The sequence below is a fragment of the Pelodiscus sinensis genome, chromosome 13 (genome assembly GCF_049634645.1).
Source record: "Pelodiscus sinensis isolate JC-2024 chromosome 13, ASM4963464v1, whole genome shotgun sequence".
NCBI classification, from domain to species: domain Eukaryota; kingdom Metazoa; phylum Chordata; order Testudines; family Trionychidae; genus Pelodiscus; species Pelodiscus sinensis.
Genome location: NC_134723.1, coordinates 18,430,310 through 18,457,805, shown reverse-complemented (window position 1 = coordinate 18,457,805; position 27,496 = coordinate 18,430,310). Strand labels below are relative to the sequence as shown.

Genomic DNA, 27,496 nt, shown 5'->3' with positions numbered 1-27,496 from the left:
ATCTTTCTCCTTGGTGCTATTTCTCCCCCTCAGGATATAAAGGACCCCAGATATTGTAGTGCATCTGTTTATATTTTCAACGCTATCTTCAAAACCAGAAGGACTGGATCCTTTTGTAAATGAAAACTTATATAATAAAGGACACAATATGCAGGAAATCTGGAGGAAGACCTTCCATCCTCAGAAATCACTGGTTTTCTGAGCCCAGAAAAATGTCTATTGTCCCAAGTACTATGTTAAGTGTTGGTAGTACATTGACTATGCACAATAGAATAACCATTATGTATTCTATAATGATACATATACAATTATTTATCTGCATTATTAAGACAGGAAACTTGGCCCAATCCCCTCTGAACACTTCCAGACCATGAGTTGGGTGAAAAATGTTCTTTTCCTGTCCTGCAAAAATTTCTTAAGATTTATTTATTTTTTCCTGTCCCAAATTAGGACAAAGTAAAAATTTGAAAATTTTCACAAACAGAAAATATGAAAAATTGTTTTGGGTCAATCTAACCATTTAATTTTGATTATCTCAAAATGTTTCATTTCAATTTTGACCTGTTTAGTTTTAAAAAATAATTTTAAAATTGTGAAACAAAGTTGTTTTTAATTGAAATTTTGAAGTTCTTCGGTCAAAATGGTCAAAATAAGATGTTTTGATAATATCAGAACTATTTCCTCAAAATTCAGGAAATTCATTGAAACTGGCCCTTGTTCACAAAAAATTCTGGTTTCACACATCTGCTTTTTCTGATGAAAAAAGTTTCAACCAAAAATTCTTATCCAGCTCCAGCAACAGCCACGTTAATTGTCTCTTAGGTGCCAAAGATTGGCAAAAAGGATTAAAGAGAATGTTTCTGAAAACATAACTATTTAAATAGGCCCATGAAATATATTTGCATCTCCCCCATGTTATGATGCCATCTCTTCTCCTATAAGTTCCTGTGGAACTCTATTGTCTTCAAAGTATGACCGCGCTGATTCTACGCCAGGACTTGTATAGTGCTGAGGAATTCTGCAATTGGAACATGGACCTAGCCTGTTCCTACAAGGACTTACACACATGATTAACTCAATGTATGTGATTAGTCCCTTAATAAGATTGTTCTATGTTTGTACAGTGCCTAGCAGACTGGGTCCTGGTCTAAGATTGGAGAGCTCCTATAACAAGTTAAGCACGTCTGTAGTCTTTGCAAGACTGGAGTCTTATGAAACAACTCCATTGATGAGGAAGAAGAAAGAATTCAACCTATCTCACTCTAGTAGTGCTTATTCAGCAATGCTACCAGGAATAAAATAAAATAATCTGCTATTGTGCCTAAAGAAAGCAGATCTACAAGGAGCAACTCTGTGGAGCAAAAAGGTGACATTTCTGCACAATAAATTTTCAGAGTAGAACTGCACTGCAACATGCCTGTGTCTGCTTAACCAATAGGCAGTAGCAAAGTATAACTTGTCTAACAATTCAAGAGCTTCATACCTTTAAAAAAAATCACCCCAGAGGATAAATATATGTGAAAATGTTACAATTGTTTAGCTGCAGCTGCACGTTTGGATATACAAACACTTTTTAGCTCTAACTAGATTTGTGTTTTTACTGTCCTGTACATTTACCATCAGACTTCTATTTGTTTCATGAAAATATAAATTCCTGCTTCTAAAGAGATAATTTACTAACCCTGACAAGCTGCAAGGCCTCTGAAATGCCAAAAGGTATTAAGTCCAGAAATAGTTGTAACCAGATGCAAAACATTATTCTTTCCAACCAAAGTCCTTCCTTGACACTTGGTACATATATGCATACATTGTTAAAGAGAAATCGAGCAATGGTTACTTGCACTTTTTAATATATTTTAAATTTGTAAACACTTTGTAGAATGTATTCAGCCCATAAGTTGTCAGGGTGAAATAAAACAATGGCCAAGATCTCTCCTATGCGGAGATTTCCCAACAGCTTTGTGCTTTAGAAAGAAAAACAAAAAAACTCTGAGGACCACAGGCAAAAACAGTATAAACGGAACCATCTGACTGGGGATTGTAAATGACCAATGATGTCTAAGCTATGTAAGCGTTGTGCCAGACTGGCCTGAGATTAAGTTACAGCGTGAAATGACCTCACAGCCTACACAGAACTGAGCTCTTCTTTAGCTCTGGCAATTACATTAATCAGGATTTTTACCATACCTATGTCTACATTTCTTTCTGTGCAGCTCTTCAAAGTTTATCAAATCGCTGAGCTTTGATAAGGGTTTGATATTCAGACCCTTACATGCTGTTTGGGACCTTGATAACTATGTTCAGTGCATAATATAGGCAGTAACTGAAAATGTTTATAAAAAAGATGATAAAAATCAGACAAAGAGGCTGCCTGTCTGCAGCCATCTGTTGTGTTATGTTTGACAAGCTCCGAGAGAGGAGAAACGTTATCTGAGGACTGAATAACTTCCTAAAGTGAGAGAGATTTGGGTAAGTTCATTTGTTTTTTCTGTACCTTTTCTTCCTGTTAAACAACTGTTTCCCATTACTGACACACAAAGAAAGGAAGCAATGTTCATCCCAAGCACCAAATATTACAGAAAACAAGCATCATCTGATGGTGATGGGGGAGAAGGGATTTGAGTTTAAAATGGGCTATTGTTGATAGCTGTGTGACAGAATAGCTGTTCTAAGCAACTTATCAAAAAAATTAGATAGAGTTTCCAGCAGATTTATTTCTATGCTGTCTCTTCCAAGACCCATCCCCCTTACTGCAGGTAACACCTTACCACAGCTGTGCTATATCATTTGCTATCATATTTATTCTTTTTAGGGGGATATTAGTTTGTAAGAAGTACATTTTTAGCCAACTACCAAAGATGAAAGCCTCCAAACTAAGCTGGAATCTGAAAGAATACTTAGAAAGTTATACAAAGGCAGAAAGAAAATGCATTTACATTGATCCTCAGAGGAAAAAGCTGGCAAAGCAGACGGTGAAATAAAACAGTTGGAGGGAAACACATGCCCTACAATTCCTTCATAAGTATCATTTTCAATGGTCTTGAGAGCCTGAAAACAGCTCTGCTTTTTTTGGATTAAAATGAGTTGATTTAACTGTAAATTAGCAACAGATGATATGTGAGACTGTGTGTTACAGTATTTACAGTGTTTGGCCATATTTTCCACTCCCCCAAAATTAGAGCACAATACAGTTAAGAAATATTTATCCACATATTTAAATCAATCTAGAATTAGAAACACTCTGTATATTACCAGTGCCATCACTGCCAGATTTTAATTAATCCTTTAGCAACAAGGTTCCAGTTCAGCAAAGTATTGCAACACATGCCTCAAGTTAAATGCTTTGCTGTATAAAGATAGGTTTAAGCATGTGCTATATGTTTTCCTGAATCAGGGCCCAAATCCTGAAATGATAAACAAAGAGTAGTTATGAAACACAGGTGAGCCCTCATATGACAAATGAAATTACACATATGTAAATTGCGTTAATGGATTGATTTCAAATAGGAGGCAGCCATTGTAATTCATGCAGTGGCTATAGGTTATCTACTTTGGTTAAGAAAAAGGGGCCAACTGCTATTCTCATTCACATTGCTGCAGACCCACAGGGCCAAATTCAATGACAAGAGCGTAAGTGGGCATCTTTCTTGAGTTCAGGAGAGTTTCACCCATTTAAACAAGCAGGAAAGTCTGCTGACTACAAGCAGTTTGTACTGACATGAATGTGAGCAAAATTCTGCCTCAGTTGATTCTTAAGGAAATTTTCATAATTGAATTCCTTATAGAACAGGCACATCAAAGAGGAAGTTTCCTCTCTTTGTTAGCTTATGCATAAAGGATAGTTATAGATTGGTGCCTAAATAAAGAAAAGGTTACAGTGAAGCACAAAAACATGTTTTCATATCGTTTTTCCCCTCAGCGTAATGAAAATTTGTTGTTATTTCACAATCTGCTCACTCATTTTTGCAACCAGTTCATTTTACACTTGAAACACCTTGGGCAAATTGAATTCAAACAGGGTGGGAACTATTCTGATAAATAATTACCTATTTTAACTTCAAGATACATTTGATCAAATTCTGCTACCGGTTATAATGCCTCCAACACCACTATATACCCACTAAAACAATACAATTAGACTTATTACTTCTTTCCCAGGTATATGCATTGAAAACCTTCTACAGGGTGCCAAAATGCATACAGATCCTGACTTCAGTTGTAATCCTACATGCAGCTAAATCCTACAGCCCTTACTCACACAAACATGCCATTAAAGACAATGCTGGCTTTGCCTGAGTAAGGAAAGTGGCAAAATTTTACAGACATTTCTAAAATGATGCCGGAAAACACTGTAGGAAGAGCTGCCTCACTGAACCTCTGTTCTTACATAAAGCTGAGTTTCCCTTCATTTACATCCTGAGTAAGAGCATCATACTTTGAGCCAAAACACTTTGATATTTTCAAGCTGTCTTGTTCTCAGACAATCTTGTACTGTCAAAGGGCGACATCATGGCAGGTAGTATTAGTATTGACTTTACTTCCTTCAGCTGTATTATGATATATGGATGAGTATGCATATTATACATGTGTGTTGCTCTGCCTGTCTGGTTCATTCTTCAAAGCAAACTATGCACAGTGAATTCATTCAATAAATACATCCCTTTTTTGCAGTTCATGAATTATCAAAACCAACTGATTTTTTAAAAATTGTGGGTTAGAGTTGTTTGACAGAATGGTTATGGAAACAAACTTCAGTCTCTCAGTTGTGTGCAGATGCAATGCTTGGGCTACTTATTCTTCATTACTTGTTGAGAGCCTTGTCACAAGAGTCATGTTATTGTTTCTGCTTCTTGATTAGACTACTACTGAAACTTTCAAACAGGCAGCTAATGAATAGCAAACATTCTTACCCAGGCTTGAATGGGGGTCTCCATAGCAGCAGTCAAGCCCAAAGCATTTATGTGAATAGATATATATCTACTATATATGTGAGCGAGTTTGTCCGTGCATCTCTCTGTTTGTTCAAAAACCCCTAAATGGTAAGAGCTGTGACCACCAAATTTGGTATTCAGCTTCCTCTTACCATAACTTAAAGCAAGGTAAGTGTTTGACTGTGCCAGAAAAATGGGAAGTACCCAGAATGGGATTACATCTCATAAAACCATACAGAAAAGACATACCCCCTGTCCAGGACTGCCCAAACCCTGAAAATCCCACTGCCCAGGCACCCTATAGAGTGGGTGGGTGGGGGGGGCTAAAGCCTCTCCCCCCCCCCCGATTTATATGGGAACATTGCTGACTGTTCCCCTTTATCATGGAGCAAGGGGAAAGTGCACAATTTGCTACATTGCTCACTCTGGTTGGAGTGTTGAAGGGGCAAATGAATCTGAACCTGCCCCAGCTGGGAGCTATGCACCCCTCCGCTGGCTGTGCCTGCTGGAGCTGCAACAGCCATGGAGAGGCACTTTTCACCTGGCCTCAAGTTGCTGCCATGAGAGAGGGATGAGGTTGTCCCCTCTCACAGGGGAAGCCTGCATACTGAACCCCTCATTCCCACCCCTACCCCAGAGCAATGATTTCAATGAAGAAAAACAAAAAATAATTGAGTTAAGAGCCTGAGCAACAATGGGTAAACCTTCTAGTCTGTAAATATAGAAAAATAGGGGTTGAAACGCCAATCAAGATTTTTAAAAATAAGTAGTCATTGGAACTCATCTTTAAGCACCCTAATTGGCATGCCCTCAAAGAGGATGGGTTTTCTAGAATCAAGGAGCATCTGCCATTTGAAAAATAGGATTCTAAAGGTGATGTTGTGTTTCTTGGTATAAAAAGAAGCTGGATAATAAATACTCTTGCTGGAAATGTAGAACACAACACTGCTTTATTGCTCAGAAATCAGAATGAGAACTCACAAGAACACAAAGCGGAGAAAGAGAAAACAGGCTACTCCATGAAATAGAGAGGCACAACTCACCCCCACCTTAATCTTCTAGATAGACTGTCAGCTACTAGGCTTAGATTATATGTTTTCCTATGGAGTCCCTCAGCCTGCAAGCATGATGAGAAAACACCTAACAATTTAAAGTAGCAAATTACAATTTCAAGACAGCACATCTGAGCACAAAAATGTTGAGGAATCTATAGTCAGACACTTTTAAAAATCATGGCTATTGATTTAACCCAACAGTCAAGCAATGTAACCAGACACTGTTTGATAGCATTTAGCCAGATGTACTGGAGAGAGGGAGGCAATCAAACTTAGAAACCCAAAACTTCAGGTTTCTTAGTCTTGTGTATCATGCTACCTTGTACTCACATAAGGACCAAACAGGCTAAACTGTACGAAAATACACCATGCAGAGAGCCACATAAGCCAACATCACAGATTTGTTGGTATAAGACCAATAGCATCCTAATAACTTTAATGTTAGATATATTGCTTCTTCCAGCTGAGAGACAAATAAGTGTATAAGTATGATATTTATTCCTGCTAACTTCCCAGCTACAACAAATGACATTGCAATATTTGTTATAACTGGGAAGATGGCAGGCATAAATACATTTCTAAAGGATATAGAATCATAGAATACTAGGACTGGAAGGGACCTCGAGAGATCATCGAATCCAGTCCCCTGACCTCATGGCAGGACCCAGTACTGTCTAGACCATCCCTGATAGACATTTATCTAATCTACTCTTAAATATCTCCAGAGATGGAGAGTCCATATCCTCCCTAGGCAACTTATTCCAGTGTTTAACCACCTTGACAGTTAGGAACTTTTTTCCTAATGTCCAACTTATACCTCCCTTGCTGCAGTTTAAGCCCATTGCTTCTTGTTCTATCCTCAGAGGCCAGGAAGAACAATTTTTCTCCCTCCTCCTTGTGACACCCTTTTAGATACCTGAAAACTGCTGTCATGTCCCCTCTCAATCTTCTCTTTTCCAAACTAAACAAGCCCAATTATTTCAGTCTTCCTTCACAGGTCATGTTCTCTAGACCTTTAATCATTCTTGTTGCTCTTCTCTGGACCTTCTCCAATTTCTCCACATCTTTCTTGAAATGTGGTGCCCAGAACTGGACACAATACTCCAACTGAGGCCTAATCAGTGCAGAGTAGAGCGGAAGAATGACTTCTCATGTCTTTCTCACAACACACCTGTTAATGCATCTCAGAATAATGTTTGCTTTTTTTTGGAACAGCATCACACTGTTGACTTATATTTAGTTTGCGGTCCACTATAACTCCTAGATCCCTTTCTGCCGTACTCCTTCCCAGACAATCGCTTCCCATTCTGTATGTGTGAAACTGATTTTTCCTTCCTAAGTAGAGCACTCTGCATTTCTCCTTACTAAACTTCATCCTGTTTACCTCAGACCATTTCTTCAATTTGTTCAGATCATTTTGAATTATGACTCTGTCCTCCAAAACAGTTGCAACCCCTCCCAGCTTGGTATCATCTACAAACTTAATAAGTGCACTCTCTATGATGATATCTAAATCGTTGATGAAGATATTGAACAGAACCTGTCCCAAAACAGACCGTAGGGACGGAACCCCACTTGTTATACCTTTCCCGCAGGATTGTGAACCATTAATAACTGCTCTCTGAGAATGGTTATTCATCCAGTTATGCATCCACTTTATAGTTGGCCCATCTAAGTTGTATTTGCCTAGTTTATTGATAAGAATATCATGCAAGATTGTATCAAATGCCTTACTAAAGTCTAGGTATACCACGTCCACTGCCTCCCCCCATCCTATCAAAGAAAGCTATGAGATTGGTTTGACATGATTTGTTCTTTACAAATCCATGCTGGCTCTTCCCTATCATCTTATTATTTTCCAGGTGTTTGCAGATGATTTCTTTAATTACTTGCTCCATTATCTTTCCTGGCACAGATGTTAAACTGACTTGTCTGTAGTTTCCTGGGTTGTTCTTATTTCCCTTTTTATAGATGGGCGCTATATTTGCCCTTTTCCAGTCTTCTGGAATCTCTCTTGTCTTCTATGATTTTCCAAAGATGATAGCTAAAGGCTCAGATACCTGCTCTATCAGCTCCTTGAGTATTCTACAAAAGCGACGAGGAGTCCTGTGGCACCTTGTAGACTAACTGAAGTGTAGGAGCATAAGCTTTCGTGGGCAAAGACCTACTTCGTCAGATGCATGTAGTGGAAATTTCCAGAGGCAGGAATAAATATGCAGGCCAGGATCAGGCTGGAGATGACCAGGTGGATCCAATCAAGGAGGATGAGGCCCACTTCTAGCAGCTGATCTGGAGGTGTGAATTCCAAGAGAACAGAAGCAGCTTCTGTTCTCTTGGAATTCACACCTCCAGATCAGCTGCTAGAAGTGGGCCTCATCCTCCTTGATTGGATCCACCTGGTCATCTCCAGCCTGATCCTGGCCTGCATATTTATTCCTGCCTCTGGAAATTTCCACTACATGCATCTGACGAAGTGGGTCTTTGCCCACGAAAGCTTATGCTCCTACACTTCAGTTAGTCTATAAGGTGCCACAGGACTCCTCGTCGCTTTTGCAGATTCAGACTAACACGGCTACCCCTCTGATACTTGAGTATTCTAGGATGCATTTCATCAGGCCCTGGTGACTTGCAGACATCTAACTTTTCTAGGTGATTTTTAACTTGTTCTTTTTTTATTTTATCTTCTAAACCTACCTCCTTCCTGCTAGCATTCACTATGTTAGGCATTCCTTCATCAGACTTCTCGGTGAAGACCGAAACAAAGATGTCATTAACCATCTCTGCCATTTCCAAGTTTCCTGTTACTGTTTCTCCCTCCTCACTGAGCAATGGGCTTGGTCTTCCTCTTGCTTCTAATATATTTATAGAATGTCTTCTTGTTTCCCTTTATGCCTGTAGCTAGTTTGAGTTGGTTTTGTGCCTTTGCCTTTTTAATCTTGCCCATTTATTTGTCTATATTCATCCTTTGTAATTTGTCCTGGTTTCCATTTTTAATATGACTCCTTTTTTATTTTTAGATCATGCAAGATCTCTTAGTTAAGCCAAGGTGGTCTTTTGCCATATTTTCCTACACAGCGGAATAGCTTGCTTTTGGGCCCTTAATAATGTCACTTTGAAAAAATGCCAACTCTCTTCAGTTGTTTTTCCTCTCAGTCTTGCCTCCCATGGGACCTTATATACCAGCTCTCTGAGCTTTACAAAATCTGCCTTCCTGAAATCCATTCTCTAATTTGCTGTTCTCCCTTCTGCCATACCTTAGAATCACAAACAATATGATTTCATGATCACTTTCATACAAGCTACCTTTCACTTTCAAATTCTCAACCAGTTCCTCCCTTTGTTAAAATCAAATCTAGAACAGCTTCCCCCAGTAGTTTTTTCAACCTTCTGAAATAAAAAGTTGTCTTCAATGCAGTCCAAGATCTTATTGGATAGTCTGTGACCTACTGTGTTAGTTTCCCAACATATATCTGTGTAGTTAAAGTCCCCCACCACCACCAAATCCTGCTCTTTGGATGATTTTGTTAGTTGTTTATAAAAAGCCTCATCCACCTCTTCCTCATGGGTAGGTAGCCTGTAGTAGACCCCTAGCATGACATCACCCTTGTTTTTTATCCCTTTTAGCCTAACCCAGAGACTCACAATACATCCGTCTCCTACGTCAATCTCCACCTCAGTCCACGTGTGTACATTTTTAATATATAAGGCAACACCTCTTCCCTTTTTCCCCTGCCTGTCCATCCTGAGTAAGCTGTACCCTTCTATACCAATATTCCAATCATGTGTATTATCCACCAAGTCTCTGTGATGCCAACGATGTCATAATTGTATTTATTTATTAGCACTTCCAATTCTTCCTGCTTATTACCCATACTTCTTGCATTTGTATACAGGCATCTAAGATACTGATTTGGTCTTCCCTCCCAGTTCTGCCTTGTCTCTCCTTTCTCTCTACCATTATAGCCCACACTCCCTCCCATTTCCTATCCATCTCCCAGGTCTCCATGTTCTTCACTTACTTGTGGGCTTTGGTCACCTGTCCCCGTCAAACCTAGTTTAAAGCCCTCCTCACTAGGTTAGGCAGTCTGTATCCAAATATGGTCTTCCCCTTCCTTGAAAGATGAACGCCATCCCTGTTTAGCAGTCGTTCCTAGAATAGCATCCCGTGGTCAAGGAAGCCAAAGCCCTCCTGGAGACACCATCTTCGCAGCCAGGCATTCAGTTCCAGGATTCACCTGTCTCTGCCTGGGTCCCTACCTTTGACAGGAAGGATCAATTACATATTGATACTTCAGCGCTAATGAGTTAGCAGTAATGTCAATGTAAGAAAGGTTACAGACATTTTTTGAAGTGACATGAATGGGAGAGCAGAGAGAGACAGATATGCATCTGGTCCGAAGTTTTACTTCTACTTAATTTGCTAATGGAAGGAAGAGAAAGAATTTTAATGTTTGTTGCAAAACTTTCTTATTCCTGAGCAGCTGGAAAATTGTATAATAGGCTGTCCAGAGCCATGAAATATAGATCTGAACTTCCCCAAAGCTTAGGCTCTTCTGTTCACATTTTGGCCTCATCTCTTGATAATTATTATTATAATTGTTAATTATTTCTGCTACTTAGATTTGGCTATTCAACATTATGTTGAAATAACTGCTTGTCGTGTAGATGCAGACTACATTATTTCAAAATAACATTAGTAGACGTACCCTTACTGGCTAGAACAGTTGCAGAGAGAGGATGAGTCTGATTTGCTGAGTCTGGATTTACTATGTAGAGATTATGACAGTGGCTCTCAACCTATTTACCACTGTGGGACACATATGCAGCTTTCTATGTGTTATATGGGCCACATCCATGCAATATACATACTACCTCTGCTGCCCTGAGAATGCCACATGGGTTGCAGCTGAGTGCTGGTACCAGTGCCTTAAAATGGCACATGTATTTTCCACTCACTTTAAGGGTACATGGAGACTACACGCCTTTTTCGAAAGAGGCTTTTTTGAAAGATACTTTGAAAGTATCTTTCAAAAAAGCCTCTTTTGAAAAAAAGTGTCTCGATTACAACCAGTACTTTCGAAAAAGCAAGCTGCTTTTTCGAGAGAGAACACCCAGGCAGTCTGGATGCTCTCTTTTGAAAAAGCCCAGTTTGCATTACGTAGCGCCTTTTTTTTTAAAGAGCACTTTTGAAAAAAGGTGTTATTCCTCGTAAAATGAGGTTTTCCACGGTTGAAAAAACTGCCACATTCTTTCAATTTACTTTCGAAAGAGCACAGCAGCAGTCTAGACGCAGGGGAAGTTGTTTTGAAAAAAGGCCACTTTTTTCGAAAAAACCCCTGTAGTCTAGACACACCCCAGGTGACCTTTACACTGCATGTACAAAGTAAAGAGAACTACAAGTAATTGTGACTCAGGCCCAGTATGTTTTAATTTTCATCCTTCCTTGTGCCCAGTAAGGATGTTAACCGGTTAATTGGTAAGCATGAGGCTTACTGGTATGCTTACCGGTGAAATCTGGTGGTAGCCAACCACAATGGCTGGAGCTGTCCTAGCCGTGGAGGGGCCAGCAGAAACGTTCCCTCTAATTTTTCCCACCATGAGCAGAATGAATTTTCTTTTATGCACCGATATGGAGGTGACGTGCGACACAGAGATAGTGTGTGACTCATCACCTACGTTTTGGTGCACATTATAAAATTGTTGTGGTGGGAATGGGGCCAAAGCATCTAGAGTGTACGAGGGGGCTCAGGCCTAGGGTGCAGGAGTACGAGGGCTCCAACTGTGGCTACAGTATAGGCCTGTTAGTTTGACATCTGTAATATGCAAGAGCTTGGAAAAAATTTGAAGGAGAAAGTAGTTAGAGACATTGAGGCTAATGGCAATTGGGACAAATTACAACATGGTTTTACAAAAGGTAGATCGTGCCAAACCAACCTGATCTCCTTTTTTGAGAAAGTAACAGATTTTTTAGATAAAAGAAATGCAGTGGATCTAATCTACCTCGACTTTAGTAAGGCATTTGATACAGTACCACATGGGGAATTATTGGTTAAATTGGAAAAGATAGGGATTAATATGAAAGTTGGGAGGTGGATAAGCAACTGGTTAAAGGGGAGACTACAGCGGGTCATACCGAAAGTCAAAATGTCAGGTTGGAGGAAGGTTACTAGCGGAGTTCCTCAGTTTTGGAGCCAATTTTATTTAATCTTTTTATTGCTGACCTTGGCACCAAAAGTGGAAGTGTCCTGATAAAATTTGTGGATGACACAAAGTTGGGAGGTATTGCCAATTCAGAAAAGGATCAGGATATCATACAGGAAGATCTGGATGACCTTGTAAATTGGAGTGATAGCAATAGAATGAAATTTAATAGTGAGAAGTGTAAGGTTATGCATTTAGGGATTAATAACAAGAATTTTAGTTCTAAGCTGGGGACACATCAGTTGGAAGGAACAGAGGAGGAGAAGGACCTCGGAGTCCTGGTTGATTATAGGATGACTATGAGCTGCCATTCTGACATGGATGTGAAAAAGGCTAATACGGTCTTGGGATGTATTAGGTGAGGTATTTCCAGTAGGGTTAAGGAGGTGTTAGTGCCATTATACAAGGCATTGGTGAGACCCCATTTGGAATACTGTGTGCAGTTCTGGTCTCCCATGTTTAAGAATCATAGAATCATAGAATCATAGAATAATAGGACTGGAAGGGACCTCAAGAGGTCATCGAGTCCAGCCCCCCGCCCTCAAGGCAGGACCAAGCTCCACCTACACCATCCCTGACAGATGTCTATCTAACCTGTTCTTAAATATCTCTGGAGAGGGAGATTCCACCACCTCCCTTGGCAATTTATTCCAACATTTGACCACCCTGACAGTTAGCAATTTTTTCCTAATGTCCAATCTAAACCTCCCCTGCTGCACTTTAAGCCCATTACTCCTTGTCCTGTCAACAGAAACCAAGAGGAACAAATTTTCTCCTTCCTCCTTGTGACACCCTTTTAGATATTTGAAAACCGCTATCATGTCCCCCCTTAATCTTCTTTTTTCCAAACTAAACAAGCCCAGTTCATGAAGCCTGGCTTCATAGGTCATGTTCTCTAGACCTTTAATCATTCTTGTCGCTCTTCTCTGTACCGTTTCCAATTTCTCCACATCTTTCTTGAAATGTGGCGCCCAGAACTGGACACAGTACTCCAGCTGCGGCCTAACTAGTGCAGAGTAGAGCGGCAGAATGACTTCACGAGTTTTGCTTACAACACACCTGTTGATACAACCTAGAATCATATTTGCTTTTTTTGCAACAGCATCACACTGTTGACTCATATTCAACCTGTGGTCCACTATGACCCCTAGATCCCTTTCTGCCATGCTCCTTCCTAGACAGTCGCTTCCCATCTTGTATGTATGGAACTGATTGTTCCTTCCTAAGTGGAGCACTTTGCATTTCTCTTTATTAAACCTCATCCTGTTTACCTCTGACCATTTCTCTAACTTGCTAAGGTCATTTTGAATTATGTCCCTATCCTCCAAAGAAGTCGCAACCCCACCCAGTTTGGTATCATCTGCAAACTTAATAAGCGTACTCTCTATTCCAATATCTACATCATTGATGAAGATATTGAACAGTACGGGTCCCAAAACAGACCCTTGAGGAACTCCACTTGTTATCCCTTTCCAGCAGGATTTAGAACCGTTAACAACAACTCTCTGACTACGGTTATCCAGCCAATTATGCACCCACCTTATCGTGGCCCTATCTAAGTTATATTTGCCTAGTTTATCAATAAGAATATCACGCGAGACCGTATGAAATGCCTTACTAAAGTCTAGGTATATGACATCCACCGCTTCTCCCTTATCCACAAGGCTCGTTATCTTATCAAAGAAAGCTATCAGATTAGTTTGGCATGACTTGTTCTTCACAAACCCATGCTGGCTATTCGCTATCACTTTATTACCTTCCAAGTGTTTGCATATGATTTCCTTAATTACCTGCTCCATTATCTTCCCTGGGACAGACGTTAAACTGACCGGTCTATAGTTTCCTGGGTTGTTCTTATTCCCCTTTTTATAGATGGGCACAATATTTGCCCTTTTCCAGTCTTCTGGAATCTCCCCTGTCTGCCATGATTTTTCAAAGATCATAGCTAAAGGCTCAGATACCTCCTCTATCAGCTCCTTGAGTATCCTGGGATGCATTTCATCAGGACCTGGTGACTTGCTGACATCTAACTTTCCTAAGTGATTTTTAACTTGTTCTTTGTGTATCCTATCTTCTAAACTTACCCTCTCAAGAAGGATGAATTTAAACTGGAACAGGTACAAAGAAGGGCCACTAGGATGATCCGAGGAATGGAAAACCTGTCTTATGAAAGGAGACTCAAGGAGCTTGGCTAGTTTACCTTAACCAAAAGAAGGCTGAGGGGAGATATGATTGTGCTCTTTAAATATATTAGAGGGATAAATACCAGGGAGGGAGAGGAATTATTTAAGCTTAATACCAATGTGGACACAAGAACAAATGGATATAAGCTGGCTAGTAAGAAGTTTAGACTTGAGATTAGATGAAGGTTTCTAACCATTAGAGGAGTGAGGTTCTGGAACGGCCTTCCAAGGGAAGCTTCAGGATTAAACTAGATGGGTTTATGAAGGGGATGGTTTGATGAGATAACTTGATCTTGATAACTAATTGACCATTCATTATCAGTGGTAAATAGGTCAATGGAGGGATGATAGGAGTTACTATAGAGAACTTTCCGGGTGTCTGGCTGGTGAGTCTTGCCCACATGCTCAGGGTTCAGCTGATCGCCATATTTGGGGTTGGGAAGGAATTTTCCTCTAGGGTAGATTGGCAGAGGCCCTGGAGGTTTTTCGCCTTCCTCTGTAGCATGGGGTACAGATCACAGCTGGAGGATTCTCTGCATCTTGGGGCTTTCAAACTATTTGAAGGCTTCAATATCTGAGATATAGTTGAGAGGATTATTCTAGGAGTGGGTGGGTGGGTGAGATTCTGTGGCCTGCATTGTGCAGGGTGTCAGACTAGATGATCATGATAGTCCCTTCTGACCTTGGAGTCTATGAGTAAGGTGGGGCTGGGGATGAGGGGTTTGGAATGCACAAGTGGGACTACAGGTTTGGGGAGGGGCTCAGGGCTGGGCAGGTATGTGTGTGCAGGAGGGGGATACAGGCTCTGGACTGGGGGTGTGAGTGTACGGACTGGACTTTAGTGTAGGGTGAGGGACTGGGGCTCAAGGCTTACCTGGGTGGCTCTGTGCTGGGGCTGGCATCCGCAGCAGCGTCACGGTCTGGGGAGAGAGCTCTCTCCCTGCAGCAGCCCTGAGCCCCAGCACGAGGCTTAATGGGAAGCTCTGCAGCACTTACGCTGATGGGCTGGGTGGCAGGACTCCATAGCCATGGTGGGACCTCACAGCTGGGGTGGGACTGGCAGCAGGATCTCACAACTACAACGGGACCTCAGAGTTGAAGCTGTGGTGGAGCTGGGCGGCAGGCCTTAATTTAAAATGGCTAACTGGTTAAACATTAGCATTTAACTGGTCAACGGTTTTAACATCCTTAGTGATCAGATAAGGAGTTTGAAACTGAATCTATTTACAATATGTTGAAGTAAAATGCTGTCTCCCCTCTGTGTCATCTGTAGTGCTCAAACATTGTGGAGCCCATAAACCAATCAACTATGCTAGAGTACTGATTTCCTATGAAAAGTGCCTATTTAGAGCCCAACTCCAGGAGTTCTGAGTACCCATCCTTCCCCTCCAGGATCAGGCCCTCAGGTTGCTAGCATAGGTGCCTAGGTTAGCACATGGGATGCACTGCCCTCCTGTGCACCCACCAAAATTTCAATTGATAAATAGGGCGCCTCCACACCCCCCCTGCCTGCCCTTCTGGGTGGCCCTCCCTGCACCCATAATAGTAAGAATCTATGTTTCTAGAGTTTTAAATCTGAACTGAATGAGGCCCCAAAGCTTGAAAAAGATTTTATTTTAAATTGCTTTCTTATTTCAGACTCCCTATTTGTGTAAATTGTTTGTAAGCTCTTCTTACACAGTGATTCATTCATAGCAGCATTGGCTTCTAGATTTCCTGCACCTAGTGCAATCATTAGTCCAGCTGCAAAACCCTCTTTAATCCATGCAATGGTTTGTGTCTTGTGGACGTTTTGTGGGTTTCTTTCGCGCTCTAAGCTCTATTTGGGCTATTTATAAATGTCATTTTCAAGTGTTGCACTCTGTTAAAACTGAAATCATGGTTGTTTTACACTGTATATTTATACAGACATGTGGCTGGTCAAGAAGCAGAGAAACCTTAGTTCTGAATATAGTCAATTCAGTTTAGAGCTGTGTACCCAGAATAGCCTCTGCTGCGGCAGATCCTCCCAGGTATGTTATTTTTTTAAATTTAAAATATATCAACTTACAGAAACACAATCAAGACTGACAGGATAGAGCCATCCGAGACCCACTTGCATCTGACGAAGTGGGTCTTTGCCCATGAAAGCTTATGCTCCAACACGTCTGTTAGTCTATAAGGTGCCACAGGACTCCTCGCTGCTTTTGCAGGATAGTGCCAGATTCTTTTCCACTTCATGCACTATGGGTACGCTTGTGATCACAAACCGTCTAGGGCCCTCGGAATGGTGGTGGAAGGTCACTCAGCACACCTGCAATTATGACCATGGTAAATGACTTGTTTTGTGACAGATGGTAGATTTGTCATTTTCAAGAGAACACTGATTTCAGGGCAGGTTACATGGCAGGTTAATTACATACATAATGGGAGTTCCCATCCCTAAAAGCAAGACTTGTTGGCACTCAAACATCTTGCCTATGGCATTTGGACCTGACCAGAATTCTAGCTGAATCACTCAGTTCCTCGCACAGGCTCTTCAAGAGCATGCAGTAGTATGCCTGTTGCACCTGTGCTAGAAGAGACGCAGAATTCTTCCCTGGGCCATTGACTGGTGTAGAATATGGGGGCGGGACCATAGATTTACTCTCATTCCTTCCCTCCTCTTTCTGAGCACATATTTCCTGCAGAAGCCTCAGAAGGGAGCAGGTGCTATGCTCTACAGGTATGCTTGCAGAGCAGCTGGAGCACGCTTAATAACACAGGTAGACAAGCATGTTTCGAGCCGAGCTAGCACATGTCTATCCACTCTGAGAAGCAAGTTCCCAGCTGAAGTGTAGGTTGACCATCAGTGTGACCATGATTAGCCCTTATGCAGGGGAGCAAAGGAAGGGGATGCTCCTAATGCCTTTCCCTGGATGCACAGCCAAGCAGAGGCTTGCCAGAATTTGGCCACAGAATGGAAATGGAAGGTGCTGAGAGATTAGGGACATTACTCTCTTTTAAGCTGCCAAACCAAACAAAGCTCTCCAGCTCCCCTCCTCCCACAGGAAGGGCACCATCAGAATTCCCCTTCCTGGCCTCCCTTCTCCTAGAAGGAAGGACACTTCCCCTCCCAGTTATTCCCCAGGGCCATGTTACACTACCGATAGGATTGAAGCAGCCGCAGTCGATCTTGCAGGGTTTGAATTAGTGGGTCTAGTGAAGACACACTAATTCGAACTGAGAGGGGTGCTCCCGTGGATGCCAGTAGTCCTGCTTCTACGAGGAGTAAGGGAAGTCGAAGGGAGAGTGTGTTCCCACTGACCTCCTGCAGTGTGGATAGCGCCAAAATTCGAGTTAAGATATTTTGATGTAAGCTACACAATTAATGTAACTAAAGTTGCCTATCTTAATTCATGAAGCACATGACCAGGCAAACAAGCAGGCAGGCTGGGAAACATTTTAAGCTCTGCAGGCAGGCAAGCTAGTCTGGCAGTTGACAAGTAAGTCTCTTGGCCTCAGCCTGCTTCCGATATCCCAGACCTTTCCTGCCCCAACTGTCCCCCTCTTACACTTATACCCCCTCCCAGATCTGGCACCCCAATCTCCTGCCCCAGATCACAATCCCCTCTTACCCTAGGTCACATCCCAAACCCTGCACTCCAGGCCTCTGCCCTATGTAACAACTGCCTGCTTCATCCCAATTCCCTCCAGACTCCAGTCTCCCTCCTGCAACCCAGTCCCTTACCCCAAACTCCCTTCTGCACCCAACCTCCGTCCCCGACCCCACATCTCTATTAATATCATGGACGAGTGTGGCCCTCCATCACTTTCCAAAATCTTGCAGTGGCCCCCCGATCAAAAATTATTGCCCACCCCTGTTCTAAAATGAACTGTGCCATTTTAGAAGATGCTTGTTTAATTGGTATTTTAATTGTATTAAATTTAATTGATATTTAATTTAATTGGAGCTTCTGAGGTGGAAAACAAATGAGGCATAGTATATAGATCTTGTACCAAAATAGCTGACGGTCACAATGTTCCCTCCAATTTTCCCCAGGCAAGTGTGGAATGAATTTTTTTATGTGAAGAAATATGGAGATGTTCTGTGGCAGGGGTCGTGCCGACAGGTTCCAAGTGTGAGAGGGAGCTCAGGGCTGGGGAAGAAGGCTGAGAGAGGTGGGAGTGAGGGCTCTTGAGGGGAGTGAGGGCTCCAGGGTAGAACCAGGGGTGAGGGACTTGGGGTGCAGGCTGCCTCCAGGGCTGCAGTGAGGACTCTCCCCAGCCCTCTCCCCCAAAGCAGTCCAGGACTGGGGCTGAAGAAGAGGCACTTCTCTCTACCAGAGCTGGTCCAGGGCTGGGGAGAGGTGCGTAGCCCTTGCTAGACTACCATGTGGCTGCGTGGCTCAAAAGGGATTTAATTCACTGATACCCCACAAAGACTCTAGAGCACCATAAAGTTGTGTTCCCTCCAACTGTGAGAAGAGCAAGATATAATTTTCAGCCCAGTTCTCCCCTCCTTTGCAACCAGGAGGAGTTCAGCTGCAGTAAATGAAATTGCACATGTAAAACTTACATAAGCGAGAGGGGAATTAAACCTTTAATCATCCAGCAGAAAGTAATCCTCCATAAAACAGGTGAAGTAAGAGCCAGAGGTTGTAAATTAGGATTCTCATCACTGGATTGGCCCTTCAATAAGGAGGCAAGCTTAAAACTAGGCACAGGAACTAGGAACTCTGATCAGGCCATTTGGAAGCTTTCTGTACTACATGCAGCTATAAAAACCACTAGGGTTGCCAGGTGTCCGGTTTTGAATCTGACAGTCCAGTATTTGAGTTTTCGGGAAACAAATGGAGAAAATATAAATGAGAAAATATAAATGTCCATTATTTTCTAAATAAGATGTAATGTAGATTGTGATGTAATGTCAAGTGTGTCGGGTATTTTTGTTGAAACCACCTGGCAATCCTAAAAACCACACTCAGGATGCCTTACACAGCTCCATACAAAAGCTCAGCAAACCTTTAGCTTGTAAAAGTGTGAGTCAGTACGTGAACTGAAATACAAATCTTTGCAATTTATTCAAAAATTAGTCCTTCAGTTCTGACAATTGATCCAGTACAATTGTTGATCTAATACAAAATTGATTATACTCAAACAAGATGAAAGTGCACCATGCAAGGTTTTTAGTTTCAGCAAGGCCAGTGCTGCATAGCTATTTGAACAATACAATTTTAAATTAAATTAAACAATCATCATTATAATGGATCATGGTCCTGGTGCAAAGATAAAGCAAATTATGATGAGGAGAACAGTGTTCCTAGACTTCATGTTAAAGATGATGTACCGGGGGAGGGGAAGTTGCAGTAAAAATGGGGCCTTTATAACTATTTTGTGGTAAATAAAGAAGACTTGACAAGTGTATGTTGGTGGGTGGTTTTGTTTTTTTAATATGCCTCTTTCCTCCTCTCTCCCTCAGTATTATGTTAGAAATTTCTAGTCAGTCTGCCAAACTCTATGACTAGAGAATTAGCCTCATAAGAACCAAGAAAGAGAAATACGAACTGAACAGAGATGGGAAGGAAAAAATACATTAAACTAATAAATTAGACTAACTAAAACTCTGTTTTATTTTGTTTGTTTTTAAAACATATATTTAACATTAATGCTTAGATTCTGGAGAAAGAAAATCTTTGTTAAATGTTCAACAAGCTCCATTCTTTGATTAAGATGCAAGAGCTAATATCATCTGAGCCCTACTCTCTCCATCCCCTCAACAACTCATCTAGCAAAATTTGAGTTGACATTCCTAATAATTCTGAAGAAAAAAACAAGCAGAATCCCCCCCCCCCCCCCCACACACACACTAAAAATAAGTAATAAAATAATAATAGTTTGACAGAACCACAATATAATCAGATGTCAGGTACCATCAATTAGGAGCTAGTTTTAAAACTTGGATACAGTATCACCATTTAAACCAGATTTACCCAGCCATTGTTGGTTTTAAGTGGTTGCATCTGGTCCACATTGGCTAAGTATATCATGTTTGAAATATGAGAGAAGAATCATTAAAAAAGGTTCTAATCCCAAGTGTGAAAAGCAATAATTAGTAGGATTACACAAAAGGGTGAGAGAATGACCAAAAACAAAAATCAAACAACCCCCCAACAAATAAACTCAGCAAAGTCTGTGGCAGTCCCTTAATTCTCACTTCTGACAAAAATGTGGTGTGTTATGAGACATAGAAAGTCCATTACCAGTTAATTTAAAGATAAAGGGGTAAGAATATTCAGTTATGAATAATTCCTACTGTCACATTTAACTGTTCTTTAGAGGGCTGAAAAAAATTAAAAAACAATGAATGGTCCTGCAGCACCTTAGAGCAGGGGTGAGTAGGCCTCCACGGGTGAGTTGATTCAGCTGTGGACACCCTGCTGCTCTTCCACCCCCCAGGCCAGTCAGGGCCTGGGTACAGGGGAGTGCGCAAAATCTCATCTCCCGCCAGGGGCACATAGTGCTTGTAGAGCAGGAAGCAAGACACTTTGTGTGTTCCCCCCGCCCTCTGGCCTGATTGGCCTGGGAGCAAGGGGAAGCACGTGAAGCCTCCTCTTGCCGCCAGAGGCATGGGCTCCTAGAGGGAACCACCAGCTGTTCAGAACAACTAATGGTTCTCTCTAGGAGGATGGGGGAGACTTTATGCTCTCCCCCATCACCAAGCCATTCAGATTCTGTGGACGGGGAAGCATGGCAGTATCCTGGTCCCTTCCCTTCCTCCCGAGGCCCCGCCCCTTCCGGTGCAGCTTGGGGCCACTTCAAAAATTTGTAAAGTGGCTCCTCTTCTAAAATTATTGCCCACCCTTGCGCGTTAGAGACTAACAAAAAATGTAGATAGTATTCTGAGCTTTCACGGGTGCAACCCATTTCTTCAGTTGAATAGAGCAAGGGGTTCAGAGGTACAAATAAATAGCAGAAAAAGAGAGGAGATGGAGAAGGAAAGAGAAGGGAAAAAATTGTTAATTGTTAATTAGAGTGTCCGTGCAAAATGAGGCTAACAGAGTGGCCTGTAAGTGCTCAATACTGAGCTTTTGATGTCATTAGGATGTTAAATATAGCAGCCCATCCAATTCATGTCTTTGTTCAAATCTTGATTAAAAGTGTCAGATTTGCAAATGAAGGCAAGTTCTGCAGCTTCTCTTTCCAGCTGGTTTTTGAAATTGCTTTGTAAAAGTATAGTCACTTTTAGCTCTATTAATGAGAGCCCGGGCAGATTAAAATGTTCCCCAATGTGTTACCATTTTGAATATCTGATTTGTGTCCATTAATCCTTTGTCATAGAGACTGTCCAGTTTGGCCAATACACCTGGCAGAGGAGCATTGCTGGCACTTGATGGCATAGATCATATTAGTGAATGAGCCTCTGATGTGGTGGCTTATGTGGTTAGGTCCTGTGATGATGTCGCTTGTATAGATGTATGGACAGAGTTGGCACCGGAGTTGATTTCAGGGGTGGGTTCCTGGATGAGTATGATGGAGGTGTGCTGCGTGGTTGCTGGAAAGAATTTTTTTCAGATTAGGGGGTTGTCTATAGGCGAGTATTCGACTGTCCCCCAAGGCCTGTGAGAGTAAGGGATCATTTTCCTGGATAGGCTGTAGATTGTTAATGATGCATTAGAGGGGTTTAAGTTGGGGGCTGTAGGTGATGACCAGTGGTTTCCTGTTTTCTTTGTTAGGACTATCTTGAGAAAGCTGATGCCTGGGTACTTGTCTGGCTCTGTCAGTCTGTTTTTTTCACTTCCCTGGGTGGGTATTTAAGTTTTAAGGATGCCTGATAGAGATCCTGTAGGCATTTGTGTTTGTGGGATTGGAGCAAGTCCAACTCTATCTTAGGGCCCAGCTGTAAACAATTGATTGGGAAATGTGTCTTGGATAGAAGCTAGAGGCATATAGGTAAGTATAACGGTTGGTAGGTTTCTGGTATAAGGTGGTGGAAATGTGTCCGTCATGTAATTGTACTGTAGTGTCAAGGAAGTGGATCTCTTGTGTGGACTGCTCCAGGCTAAGGTTGATGGTGGGGTGAAAGTTGTTGAAATACTTTTGGAATTATTCAAGGGTCTCCTTCCCATGGGTCCATGTGTTGAAGATGTTGTCAATATAGCGTAAGTAGAGTAAGAGTGCTAGGGGGTGAGAGCTCAGGAAACGTTGTTCACGGTCAGCCATAAAGATGCTGGCATATTGTGGGGCCATGCAGGTGCCCATAGCTGTGCCGCTGACTTGAAGATATAAGTTGTCCCTAAATTGGAAATAGTTGTGGGTGAGGACAAAGTCACAGAGTCACCAGGTGCGCAGTGGTGTCATCAGGGATAGTGTTCCTGACTGCCAGGAACACTTCCATCATCGTGTGGAATGTAGGGCTATGTCTAGACTGCAGGCTTCTTTCGAAAGAGGCTCTTTCGAAAGCATCTTTCGAAAGAGCCTCTTTCGAAAGATTGCGTCTAGACTGCAGGTGGATCTTTCAAAAGAGCAATCCGCTTTTTCGAAAGAGAGCACCCAGCGAGTCTGGATGCTCACTTTTGAAGAAGCCCTATTTACATTGAAGAACGCCTTCTTTCGAAAGAGGAACTTTCGAAAGAAGGCGTTCTTCCTCGTGAAACGAGGTTTACCGCCATCGAAAGAAAAGCCGCGTTCTTTCGAAATAATTTCGAAAGAACTCAGCTTGAGTCTGGACGCAGGGGAAGTTTTTTCGGGAAAAGGCTACTTTTCCCAAAAAAAACCCTGAGTCTGGACACGGCCTAGGTGTAAAGAGCTTCTCTATCCATGCTGGCCAGGATGGTGTATTCAGGAAGATGACTGATGTTCTGTAGTTTCCTCAGGAAGTCGGAGGTATCTTAAAGGTAGCTAGGTGTGCTAAGGAGTCAAAATAACCAGCTAATCCTTCTGGAAGTGTGCCAATGCCTGAAATGATGGGTCTTCTGGGATTTCCAGGCTTCGGTGGCTGATAGAAAACTCCTGGTCGGGGATTTGGGGGGGGGGGGAGGGGAGTGTAGATTTGGTCCCAAATTATAGCATGGAGTTTCATGAGCAGATGGTGTAGTGTTTGGTTTTTGTTTTTGTATTCTTTAGTGGGAGCAGAGGAGAGAAGCCTGTAGAATCTGGTATAGGTGAGTTGTCTGTCAGCCTCCTTTTCATAATCTATTCTGTTCATGATGACTACAGTGCCCTCTTTGTCAGCCTCTTTGATTATAATGTTAGAATTGGTTTTGTGTCTGTGTATAGCATTGCATTCTGCATGGCTGAGGTTATATAGCACACGTTGTCATTCACTGACAATAGCAGCCCATGCATGTTTGCAGGACTGTTGTACTTGGTTCTTCAAAGTACTATCTATATATATGTATAACAGGGTTTCCCAAACCTTTTTGGCCATGGAGTCCCTACAATTCGGCAGAGCCCTTAAAATATTATGATTTTAATTCAATAGGTATTCAAATAAATATACAAGAAATAAAAATAGAATTTCAAAACGTTGCCTATTTCTTATAAATTCTCCCTCTCCCTATCAGAAAATTAGTAACAAAATAAGAGGTATTATCAATCCTGGTGAAATTGGACGACTCTGTAGCTGTGGAATCAGTATTTGCATCTGACACTTAACTGATATAATTCAGACAGCTGGAGAAGCTATTGTGTTATAAATCAATATTTCACCAGACCTCTGCATCTGATGATCAGAATTAAAATCCCACAAATTCTGCAATGTCATGAAATATAAAATAGAAAACAAACTGACTAGGAGATTGCAACAACTGATTATGAGGGAAACAGCTGCCCTCTAGAGGGAGACAGGAAAAAGATTAGTGAGGATTCCTTTTGGTAAATCTAAAAGCACAAAAAGTACCCTGCTGTTTAGGATGTGTTTGTCCCAGAAACTGACAGCTTCCAGTTGTTCTAATCCCCCTCACACCAGCAACGGATTCTTGACAGTGGAACAAGGCAAGAAACAATAATAAAATTAAGTTCTAAATCTGCAAAATGTATCCGTAGGAGGAATAAAGTAGTATTTTAATAGTGCCAGTACAACTCTCATTAGATGGAAATGTGCCTTGTGGATCATATCTTCATTCCATTAATGCAGGAAGTCTCTCTGTATATGCTCAATTGTTTTATGTAATCTAATTAGATATGATTCCAGTCAAGGTTTTGCTACTTCCCCTGGGAAATTATACCAAAACCTAATAGCAAATTTGTTAGCAAACGTTTCCTGATATTCACCTCCCTGTTCCTAGTATTAATCTGCAGCACAGTTATAATCTACTGTATGCTTGCACTTTGGCTTGTCCTGGATGCTCCAGCTCCTTTTTACATTCATGCATGTTAATACATCCTATTACAACAGGGTCACCAGGATTTTTTATTCTCCAAAATTGTTTTGTTGAAACATAACTTCCATGTAATCTGTGCTGAATTCAAATACTTCCTCGTCACTCGATTCATGCTCTTCTATGACCCTATTTACCTATTATGTTGGGCCTCTCTCTAGTATCTGAGCACTAAATTCTTGTTCATTTTACAGTTTTTAAGTAGATAGTCCCATGAACGTTACGTCATAATTCATCTTTCAGAGAGTCTCACATTCCTTTTTGCAGGACTGAAGGTATTTCCATAGTGACCATTAAAACTCATCATTTACTACTGTATATATTTAATATATTTCAGGAATCTTCTACAGTACTGGGAAATATTGTTATACCAGCATGGTAACTGCTGATAATGTGGTCAACCCGTTAACAAAGAAACTTGTTAATGTGTGGTTATGTCCTACTATGACAGAACATGCTGCAGGATGCTTGAGAATTGGAACAGGATATAATAGTAATGAACACAATTAGAATAGGAGTGGGTTTTTTTTTTATACTCTCTTCAGAAAACCATATATTCTCCATTAATGTCAGCTGGGTTTCCCTAGACAGTTGTAATTCACTGAAGAACAGTGGCCACCATTTCACTTCTCTTAAAAGAGAAAAATTATATGCCAAAGAATCCTCCTCTGGTAAAATAAAATTAATATTGCTGAGCATTAAAATCAGGTAGCTACTCTTCTGCTGCTAGCAGTGTGTGACAATGGTCACAAAACAGCTTTGTACGAAAACACCAGCTCCATTTTCCAGAATTTCTCAAAAAAATGGCGCCTCTTGTTAAAATAATATAGATAAAACAAGTATTTATTCAAAAAAGAACTCTGAAGAACACACAGGCAGAGAATATCAAAACTAGTCCCTTTCAAATGGATAAGAAGAATCGGCCCATCCAGTTCTCTTACTAAATTAGGTCACTGCAGTTTTTTGTTTTGGCTGACTGATTTCTGAGTGAGTGAGTGTTCAGGTACTTCCTGCCTGAAGTAATATTACAGCATTAAACCAGTCATGGATGCAGTTTCTGAAAGGGGCTGATGTTCCGTGCTAGATCTGGTGCTGAAAAATTGGAAACTGTTCCAATTTAAAGGGAAAAATTACCTGCGAGTATGTTGGACACTTCTTAAATGAATTAGTCCTCAGTGGAGAAGAAAAATTAGAGACTTTGAAACTGCTGAAGTACATTTGGAAGAGTACAGTTAAATCACTGTGAGATGTGAAAAGCGAGGATAGTCAGATGCCACGAAGCATAGAGAAGACACTGTCCAAAGAGACTGGCAGTGGCAGACTGCCTAAGTCTACGCTCCCTTCAAAACAAACTATGAAAGGAGTAGCAACTGCAAATCCATTTTTGGTTTTCAGAAAAAGGAAATTTACATGAAGTCTTCTTTTCCTACAGAAAGCAGCTCCAGGAGAGATCTGTTCTAATATCACACTTAGATATATTTAAATTATGGCATAGTTACGAATACTAGTACAAGCATGGAAATAATACCTGGAAATGATACTTTCCTTCTCAGAGTTAATTTGCAAATTAACCAGTGCTTAAACAACTGTGGAATGAGTCTTTCATAGCTCCAATACATATTTCTAGAGAGGAGCGTTAGTGCATTGCTCATGCACATTCACACGCACAACACATTGTTGCATGTACACAATCCCATGAGTTTAATAAAGTGATTTCTTTCAAGTCTGTTTAGAAACACTACATATTTTATTACGATGGTTTCCTATGTTCTTTCTCCAAAGTTCCTGACTTTCACGTTTATTTTAATTCTTTTTAATGGCCTGCCTGGTGATCTTGGGGAAAGTTACTTCCTCTCTCCCTGCCTCAATTTCCCCCCTGTAAAATGAGAATAGTGATACTGATCTTCTTCGTAAAATGCTTTGAGATCGACTGATGATGTAAAGGTCAATATAAGAGGTAAGTATTATTAACTATTATAATCTGAGCTTATTGGTACCTCCTGGCACACATGAAAGACAAAATAAAAGTGTGAGGAAAAATTAGACAGCTTGGATGCATGTGGAAATCAAGGCACTTAATATATTTTTAGATTTTTATGTTGACAGATCTACAAAACTGTACAATTTACTTTTTTTCTCTCTCATAATTAAATAAACGTCCTGGGTACTTAATCTAAATCCCTTGTACCCAGCTAATTGTATCTAATACAAGTATGGGCTAAAGGCTGTTCTATATGAAAATAATTGCTAGTTGATGGGTCTCATCTTGATTGAATAATCCTATTTCTTAGTGGATTATGTATATTGGAAAATAGTCAGATAGTGCCTAATCTGACAGCCCCTGTACATCTAAAACTCCCACTGAAGCCAAAGGAAGAGTTTTAGAAGCACAGGGTCTGTAGCATTGGTCACAGAGTTAGCATAGTTTGCTGAGGGTTAGGTTTAAACAAACATTTAGAGAAAAAATATCTTCTCATTTTATTAGAGGAAAACCCTGTGGGTCAGAGAAAATAGGGGAACATTTAGTTCTGCCAAATCAATAAAACATTTAAAAAAATTATGTGAAAACTTTTTAAAGTTGCAAATCAGTCCAAATGATAAATCTCTATTTTTATTGTCTAGTCCTAATTTTTAATACGACTAAACTGATTCCTTCCAAATGTATGTTTTAAAAAGCTTCAACAGGCTGATACTTTGCATTCCCAGTCTGATTCCAAAGTGAATTATTATGATTAAAAAGAATTTGAAATGGAAACATTGACAAACCATTAAGTAATGCAGCACCA

The 27,496-nt window shown here is 41.0% G+C and overlaps 1 protein-coding gene across 1 annotated transcript in view; it reads left to right on the top strand.

Moving 5' to 3' along the window:
• Positions 1–2,131: 2,131 nt before the first annotated feature.
• LPAR4 (lysophosphatidic acid receptor 4) overlaps positions 2,132–27,496 on the top strand; it is a 62,758-nt gene continuing 37,393 nt past the window's right edge. The window contains exon 1 of the mRNA XM_006113666.4: positions 2,132–2,469. The gene's annotated coding sequence lies outside the window, so the exon portion shown is untranslated. The remainder of the gene's footprint in view (positions 2,470–27,496) is intronic.